This window comes from Ailuropoda melanoleuca, chromosome 11, assembly GCF_002007445.2.
Source record: "Ailuropoda melanoleuca isolate Jingjing chromosome 11, ASM200744v2, whole genome shotgun sequence".
NCBI lineage: Eukaryota > Metazoa > Chordata > Mammalia > Carnivora > Ursidae > Ailuropoda > Ailuropoda melanoleuca.
Genome location: NC_048228.1, coordinates 27,423,023 through 27,433,152, shown reverse-complemented (window position 1 = coordinate 27,433,152; position 10,130 = coordinate 27,423,023). Strand labels below are relative to the sequence as shown.

Genomic DNA, 10,130 nt, shown 5'->3' with positions numbered 1-10,130 from the left:
CTTGAAGATAAATCTCTTTAGTAGTTTCATGCTATTTAAAAACTATTGAAAGTTTGGAGTTGTTATGTAATTTCATGTTTCAACTTTGGACAATATTAATAAGTTCTCTATCATAAAAGATGAGGAAATGAACACATGGTGTTGCCAGCTGCCAAGATGGCCTCTAACTATTCTCTCCTGGCATTCGCACCCTTGTGCCATTCCCTCCCTCACTGAATAGGGCTGACTTGTGTGACACACTGAAACTATGTGAGATAATAAATATGTGTTATTTTCAGCAGCTAAATTTTGAGGTAATTTGTTACATGGCAATAACTGATTCACACACCTACACTAATTCCCACTTTCTTGTCTGCTTTCACGTATTTATTACTAATTTGATATTCATATTTGATATTAATATCAACATCACCAAGATTTATAATCTTATATTTCATTTTGTGACCATAATATCTAATTTTTAGTCTTAATTAACTCTATTTCAATGGAAGTATAAAAATTTCAGAGCTCATTAACAGCCCTTTTTAATATGAATTTTTCCCTTCTGAGTTTTGAATTATATTTAGTTGGCTGGATTTCAAGTATTTTTAAAAATAGATTAGATGTATTCTACTTCCAGCTGTTAGAAGAGTTTAAGGCCAGTCTAATATTTTCTAACTTTCTTATGAATTGCTTTTTCTGTTTGGATACCCATTCTTCCTTTATATGTGTGTGTGTGTGTGTGTGTGTGTGTGAAATTAAATAACTTCACCAGACATGGGTCAGTGGTAATCACTACAGTTTTTCCTAGGCCATGATGTCTCTATTTCTTCTATCATGTGAATAAATATTTTTTGTTCCATATATTTAGTTTGGTCTTCGAAAGTTCGGGAATATCAAATCAGTGTATGTGCAAGGCTATATATTAAAAGCAGGGCCTCCGGAGTGAGGCTGCTGGGTTAAATCGTTGATTGGTCATTTATTAGCTCTAAGACCTTGTACAAGTCTTTTAACCTTTTTTTTTCTGGTGTGTGTATCAGTTTTCTAATCTAAAAATGAAGATACTAATATTACCTATCTTTTGAAGATTTGATAAAGATAAAATAATTAATGCATGTTTGATAGTTATAAGAAGGATAAGCAAGGGTTTCCCTGTGTTTACTCTGTTTGATGTTCATTTAGCATCATTAAGTATCTGTAAGTTTCTTTGTTTCATCAAATTTGGGATATTTTCAGCCCTTACTTATGCAAATAATATTTCTATTCCATTCTCTCTTCTCCTTCTGAGATTCCCATTACCTATATTTTAGATTATTTGCTATTTAACAGGTCCCTGAGTCTCTGTTCTGTTTTCACAATTTGATATTTTTCATATGTGATAATTACTACTGATCTATATTCAAGTTTTTTTTTTTTTNTTTTTTTTTTTTTTTTTTTTTTTTACTTTCCTCTGTTATCTATTCTAGGCTTAGGTTGTTAAATTCATCCTGTGAAATTTTTAGTTCAGCTATTGTATATTTCAGTTCTAAAGTTTTCGTTTTGTTAGGTTTAACTTACATATCTCTGCCGAGATTTATCATTTTATTTATTGTGAGCTTATTTTATTTTACTTCATTCAGAATAGTTCCAGAAGTTTCCCTGTTAGTTTCAACATCTGTTTCACTTCAGGATTGATCTTGTTTGATTTTTTATTGCTGTTGAAATGTCTTCCACTTTGTGTATGTGTGGTTTTTAAATTTTTTTTGGTATGTTAAGCAGTTTTGGATTGGATTCCAGATACTTATGACTATTAAATTGTGGGGATTTTGGATTCTGTTATTTTTCTCCAATGAGTGCAGTTTCTTTATCAGGCTATTATCTTGGCTGAAATGGACATGTACACTCTGTTTCTTTAATGGAAACTATAATGTCAATTCTTGTTCTTTTTGTTTGTTTGCTTTTGCTAATCTGCTTCGATTCTGTGCCACACATGTATGTTTCGGGGGCCAGTAGAAATTATGGGTAGACAGCATTTAGGATTCAATCTCCAAATGGCTCTTTCCCTTCAAGTGTTTCCCCACTTTCTTCAGCATCCATGGTATACATGATTTTAGTTTTCTTGTTCTCTTGGTCAGAAAAACTGTAATCTTCCCACTGGCACCTATCTTGCATGTGACATGCCAACACCACTTAACCTCTTGCTAACAGCCATGAAAATGGGAATTTTCTTGGTATAGCTCCTCTCTTCCCTTGCAGATGTTTACACAGTGCAAGAATCTGTCCACTGTACTCTTTTACCTTCAGGCAATTGCTTTTTGTATGGTGTCTGAATTTTACAGTTATTTTCTGTGGGGGGAGCTGTCTGGCATGGTATGTACTCTGTCTATACTAGAATCAGAAATCCCGCCCTTATTTTTGAAAAATTTGTTCCTTTGTTTTAACTGAGCTTTGAGTCAAAGCAATAGCAAATAGGTGTTTTTTATTCAACCAGCTCTGACTAAAATTTCTTCCAATTTGATTTCTTTTAATAAAGGACTGAAACATACCTAGTTTACAGTTCTCTGTCTTTGTAAATCTCTTTATAGCAAACTTAAGCATTGAAAGACAAGGTTGTTTTTGTTGAACCTGTATTTAAAACCATAGTCTATCCACTATCATGTTTCAAAGCACAACTCCCAGAATGAGTGAGGAGCTGTATAATGAGGCAAAACTAGACTACTTGTTAACTGGATAACACTGGGTAAGTTGTTAATTATTGTGTACTTCAGTTTGTCTGTGTATGTAGACAAAAATATCTACTCCAGGGGCGCTTGGGTGGCACAGCGGTTAAGCATCTGCCTTCGGCTCAGGGCGTGATCCCGGCATTATGGGATCGAGCCCCACATCAGGCTCCTCCACTATGAGCCTGCTTCTTCCTCTCCCACTCCCCTGCTTGTGTTCCCTCTCTCGTTGGCTGTCTCTGTCTCTATCGAATAAATAAATAAAATCTTTAAAAAAAAATATCTACTCCAGAGGACAGTGTTGAGGATTAAATGAGATGATGAATATAAAGTCTCTATAAAAGACTAAGTAATAAGGGGAGCCTGGTGGCTCAGTCAGCTAAATGTCTGCCTCAGCTCAGGTCATGATCCCAGGGTCCTGGGATCGAGCCCCATGTTGGGCTCCCTGCTCAGTGGGAAACCTGCTTCTCCTTCTGCCTGCTGCTCTCCCTGCTTGTGCTCTCTTTCTGTCAAATAAATAAAATCTTTTTTTAAAAAAGAGTAAGAAATAAGAAAGTGTTTTTTTCTTCTCCCATCGAACTCCTCATTTCACATTGTGCCCAAAGATGCAGGTAATAGGGCTTCCTAGATTATTATACCTTTCATGCAAAGGTGAGGGTGTCTCTAAAACTTAAGGTAACCCACATATCTTGTATATCAGTAATATTACCTTGAGAGCTCATTTTTAATATGCTGACAAAGAAGCATTAATTTCACTAATGAAACCCCATTTTTAATACTCATTATTTTCATTAGAAAAATCTAGTATTGATCAGAAATAAAGGTAGCTGAAGCCCTTGGAGTAGCTGCATCTGAAGTGTGGATTTGCTGATACAATGCTTAGGTGACCATCCCTGGAATGTGAATTTTCAGTTGTGATGATTGATTGAATCTAGGGTATAACTTAGGCTGAAGAGCAGATACATAGTACCATACTATCTATGTTGAAGTATTTTAAAGCAAATTTCATACGTGCATTTGTTATTCTGAAAATTTCAAATTGTAAGTGTTCATGGCTTATAAAATTCTGACTCAGGGATTCTAGGATTCAAGACTAGTATTAGTTAAATCTAAGCCATATCAAGATTTAAGTCTAATTTTATATCATAGTTGGGAAGCAAATCTACTATGGCATAGTAGTTCCAGAATTTCTGAATCTGTTTGGAAGGAGATTCTAAGAAACTTGTATTGAAGCTGTGTTTTCATAACAAGATCACTATNCACTATTTTTATTACTTGATGCTTATTTGGATAGCTTTGAATGTGAGATTATGGGGGACCTGGCTTTGATATTTTCACTGGACAAACTTATGAAATATAGCTCTTTAAAAAGTTGAGGTGGATATGGGTTTTATTTTTAATAATCCATGTGCAATACATATAAGGCATTGATGCCCAATTTAAAAATTTTTGAATATTTGATTATTCTGAACTGTATAAGAGACAAGATTATCTATCTATCTATCATCTGAAGTGGGAAGCTTTATAGCAAAGTTTGATTTGAGCTCCACAAATGACCATAAGGTAGTGTAAGTTCCTTTTCTGTTAACATTAAGCATTAGTGTGTGTTTTCATGGTCCAAACATAATGGCAGGTCTAATAAGAAACACGTTTATGGTCTAATAAAAGTGTTATTTTAAATCCATATTTGTTTTTCCTAAGAAATTGGTAAATTGGAGTATAACACAATAATAAATCTGTGTTGTCATTTATATATAGTTTCATGGACCAATTACAATTTTTAATATGATTTTTGAAAGCTATTTACAAGGCTGCCTAACCACTATGAGACTTCACTTTGTTATTTATATGACTATGATTCTTTAAAGCAAATTATATTTGTAAATTGCCTGGTGATGAAAGAAGCTGTATAAAATTTATAATTTCTTCCTTAGACTGCAAATTATAGTGAAACATTTAAACATATGATTGTCAATAAGTATGGGTTTTTTTTCCCTTAAATAAACACTCCTGCCCTAAAATCTTACTCTTTTCTGTTCTTTAGAAACTAGAGTAATTTACTCTTTGTTCTTAAGCGGTCTCNTCAATAAGTATGATTTTTTTCTCCCTTAAATAAACACTCCTGCCCTAAAATCTTACTCTTTTCTGTTCTTTAGAAACTAGAGTCATTTACTCTTTGTTCTTAAGCGGTCTCTAATTTCCAAAGCTATTCTGTGTTTCAAAAAGGCTTAACTCTATCATGTGGTCCCCTCAAGCTTAGACAAAGAATGATTTGGAGATTACTAGCATATGGAAGAGAGAGAGCATCCTGAGAGAGAAAACAAAATAAGAAAAACAATAGGATAGAGGAAAGAGCCCTGAGGAAAGCCAACATTAGGAAAAAGAAAGAATTTTAGGCAAGGGTAGTCTGGAAATCATAGGCAGATGCAATAGTAAGCTTATTATAGGCAAAGAAAAATTGTGAAGAAAAGGGGAAGACAGCCAAACTGTGCTGTTGGATTGGAATCTGAAAAAGCTTGAAAACCCTTTCCCTCCCCCTCAGGTCCCCCCATTATACTAAGTAAGCTCAATCTTGCCATGAACTTAAAACTGCCCAGAAAATAAACTTTATTAAAAAAATACATCTGACATGTAGAATTTATTGGATAGGAATAACACCAGACTGAATTAAACAGAATAAATTATTGTGACAGGTCAATAGAAATAATCAAAACTGAAACACCTGGAAAGGGATAATCTAAAAATTACTAAACAGGAGCACCTGGGTGGCTCAGGTGGTTAAGCAACCACCTCTTGATTTTGTTTCAGATCATGATCTCAGGGTTGTGAGATTGAGCCTCATGTTGGGCTCCGTGCTGAGGACATGCATGAAAAATAGATTAAATTTTTTTCAGGATGAAGAGAAATAATTCCAGTGGAGGGTTGGATTTTTAGGAAGAAAATGGAGGGCACAAGAAAGGGTAAGTATGTAGATAAATATAAAATATATTTAAAAATTTTTCTTTAAAAGATTGTTGGCTGTTTGGAGAAAATATGATTAACTGGAATTTAAGTAAAAACTTGAAAAAATAAAAAAAAGACTCCCGCCCCCCCCCCCCAAAATACAATAATAATGCATTGTGAAATTTGAAATATGTAGACATAAAATATATACCAATAGCACAGTGGGAAGAAGGGCATATGTTAGTTTCTTACACTGTGAAGTTGTATATTATTAATTCAGAGTACACCGTGATAAATTAAGGACAGATATTATAATCTCTAAGTAACCACTAAAAAGGGATACACAGTGAAAAATCCAAAGGAATAGATAAAATGAAATACTAAAAAATATTCAAATAATATGTATGAGGCTATGAAATGTAGAGCAAAGGAAGAAGAGATGGACAAATAGAAATCAATTAGCAAGGTGAAAGACATAACCATATCAGTAATTACATCAATATTGATAGAATAAAAATTCCACTGAAATACAGAACATGTCAGATTGGATTTGAAAATGAGATCCAACAAACAGCTTATAGTTGGGTCTTGTTTTATAAGCCATTCTGACATTTAGCCTTTAAAAATAAAGATACAAAGAGGTTGGAAATAGAAAGATTGGAAATCCACTTATAAAAAATCCATTTAGCTGTCTGAGTAGTAGATAAAGTAGACTTCATGTCAATGAGTACTACCAAGAATAAAGAAAAAAATTGGGAGCGTTGATGTAATGAGCTTATTCTAAAGTTACAGTAATTAAGACAGTGTGGTTTGGATGTAAGCATAAGCAAATAGAGCAACAGAACAGAATAGAGTGTGGTGTAGACCTATACATATACAGTCAACTAACTAATCTGTGTTGTTTAAGATTCTATGGCTTTCAAAAAATGCATAATGTCATGTATTTACCGTAACAATTTCATACAGAATAGTTTCACCATTTTAAAATGCCCTGTGCTTCACCTATTCATCCTTCCTCTATCTCCCAAACCCCTGGCAACCAATGATCTTTATACTATCACCATACTTTTGCCTTTTCCCAAATATCATAAAGTTGGAATCATACACACCATACATAGCCTTTTCAGACTGCCCCCCAATAAGTTCCCTTCTGTATATTTGCAGTCAGTCATTTCTTCTACTCTTAGCCTCAGGCAACCTCATATCTGTTTTCTGACTGCATAGTATTGCCTCTTCTAAAAATTTTATATAAGTTTAGTCATTCCCTTTTGCCTCTTTTCTGGAACTCCAATCTGATATTTCTTAAAACTTCACATTTTAGGGGTGCCTGGCTGGCTCTCTTGGTCGAGCATGTTACTGTTGATCTCAGGATTCTAATTTTGAGCCCCACATAAAAATAAAATCTTAACAACAACAACAAAAGTCTTCACATTTTATCTTATTTGTATCAACCTCTCTTTCATATCTGTTTCCATTTGTCGCTCTTCTGGGTAATGTACAGTTTCTTTTAATCTTCCAGGTAAATAACTCTAGTGAGCTGTTTCTAACAAAACACATTGGTTTCTGTACACAGTTTTCTCAACTCTTACTATCCAATTCCCCTCCCAAGAAGCAACCACTTTTGACTTTTCTTAAAAGAACTTATCAAAAATTTTCCAAGAGAGTCTAAGGCCAGATGCCCTCCCAGCAGAATTCTACCAAACATTTAAAGAACGATTAATACTTATTCTTCTGAAGCTGTTTCAAAAAACAGAAATGGAAGGAAAACTTCCAAACTCATTCTGTGAGGCCAGCATTATCTTGATCCCAAAACCAGACAAAGACCTCACCAAAAAGGAGAATTACAGAGCAATATCCCTGATGAGCATGGATGCAAACATTCTCACCAAGATACTAGCTAATAAGATTCAACAGTACATTAAAAGGATTATTCACCATGACCAAGTGGGATTTATTCTTGGGCTGCAGGGCTGGTTCAATATCTGCAAATCAATCAATGTGATATGCTACATTAATAAAAGAAAGGACAAGAACTCTCTTTAGTGTAGGAATAAAGGGAACATACCTCAATTATCATAAAAACAATATACAAAAGGCCCACAGCAAATATCATTCTTTTTTTTAAAATTTTTTAATAAAGATTTTATTTGTTTATTTGACAGAGACAGCCAGAGAGAGAGGGAACACAAGCAGGGGGAGTAGGAGAGGAAGAAGCAGGCTCCCCGCAGAGGAGCCTGATTCAGGGCTCGATCCCATAATGCCGGGATCATGCCCTGAGCCGAAGGCAGACGCTTAATGACTGAGCCACCCAGGCGCCCCCGAATATCATTCTTAATGGGGAAAAACTGAGAGCTTTTCCCCTAAGGTCAGGAACACAGCAGGGGTGTCCACTCTTACCACTGTTGTGCAACATAGTACTGGAAGTTATAGCCTCCGCAGTCAGACAACAAAAAGAAATAAAAGGCATCTAAATCTGCAAAGAAGGGGTCAAACTTTCACTCTTTGCAGATGACATGATACTCTACGTAGACACCTTAAAGATTCCACAATAAGAAAACAATCCCATTTACAATTGCACCAAAAAGAATAAAATACCTACCAATAAACTTAATCAAGGAGGTGAAAGACCTGTCCTCCAAAAACTATAAAACATTGATGAAAGAAATTGAAGACAATGCAAACACGTGGAAAGATATTCCATGCTCATGGATTGGAAGAGCCAATATTATTAAAATGTCCATTCTACTGAAAATAATCTACAGATTTAGTGCAATACCTATCAAAATACCAATAGCATGGTATTAGAACAATAATCCTACAACAAATAATCTTAAAATTTGTATGGGACCACAAAAGACCCCAAATAGCCAAAGCAGTCTTGAGAAAGAACAATGCTGAAGGTACCATAATTTTAGATATTAGCTATATTATAAAACTGTAGCAATCAAAACAATGTGGTACTGGCACAAAAACAGATACATAGAACAATGGAACAGAATAGAAAGTCCAGAAATAAACCCAGGTTTATATGGTCAATTAATCTATGACAAAGGAGGCAAGAATATACCATGGGTAAAAAACAGTCTCTTCAACAAATGGTGCTGGAAAAACTGGACAGCTACATAGAGAAGAATGAAACTAAATTACTTTCTTACACCATGCATGAAAATAAACTCAAAATGGATTAAAGACCTAAATGTGAGACCTGAAACCATAAAATTCCTAGAACAAAACATAGACAGTAATTTCTTTGAAATCAGCTGTAGAATCATTTCTCTAGATATGTCTCCTCAGGCAGGGGAAACGAAAGCAAAAATAAACTTTTGCAATTACCTCAAAATAAAAATACATAAACAATTTATGCAACTCAACATCAAAAAACCCAATAATCTTATAAAAAAAATAGGCAAAGAACCTGAACAGACATTTTTACAAGAAGATATACATGTGGCCAACAGACACATGAAAAGATAGTCAACATCATTAATCATCAGGGAAATGCAAATTGAAACCACAATGAGATATCATCTTACACTTGTCAGAATGGCTAAAATAAAAAACACAAGAAACAGTTATTGACAAGGATCTTTCTGATTATCTCTGGAAAATTCCCTTTGCCATTCTCCTAAATTGGATTCCAAGTTTATTTGATATCTCTCTCTTGTTCTCGTGCTCTCACGCATGCACTTTCTCATCTTGCATGTATTCTCTCTTTTTTTAGGGGAACACATTTTCCAATATTTTGTCATGTTAAAAAGATGATTGAGGAAAGGGGCATTTTGATTATTGACCTCAATATAAATGTGTCTTCAGTCCCTTTGCTCTAATTGGACTTGGATTTCCACTACACTTTGAATACTTGGTGTCTTGGCATACCCCTGGAATTCAATTTTATAGAATCTTTTGCTTCTCTCCTATTTTGAATCTCTTGTTTTCTATATCCTATTTCCTTCTTTTTCTTGATTTACTTTGTTTGTTGGAGGGCATCCTTCTGTTAATTTCTCAGCAAATATATATAGGAGAGGTAATAGTTTTGAAAATTCAGGTGTCTATAAAAGTCTTCNGCATGTATTCTCTCTTTTTTTAGGGGAACACATTTTCCAATATTTTGTCATGTTAAAAAGATGATTGAGGAAAGGGGCATTTTGATTATTGACCTCAATATAAATGTGTCTTCAGTCCCTTTGCTCTAATTGGACTTGGATTTCCACTACACTTTGAATACTTGGTATCTTGGCATCCCCCTGGAATTCAATTTTATAGAATCTTTTGCTTCTCTCCTGTTTTGAATTTCTTGTTTTCTATATCCTATTTCCTTCTTTTTCTTGATTTACTTTGTTTGTTGGAGGGCATCCTTCTGTTAATTTCTCAGCAAATATATATAGGAGAGGTAATAGTTTTGAAAATTCAGGTGTCTATAAAAGTCTTCATGTTACTTTTATTTTTGATTTATGGTTTGGGTAAAGTTGGAAGTATTTTCCTTTGAATTTGATGGGATTGTTGATTTGT

At 34.3% G+C, this 10,130-nt stretch overlaps 1 protein-coding gene across 1 annotated transcript in view; it reads right to left on the bottom strand.

The window, feature by feature from the left end:
• Positions 1–10,130, bottom strand: part of CENPE (centromere protein E) — an 85,516-nt gene that overhangs the window by 9,781 nt on the left and 65,605 nt on the right.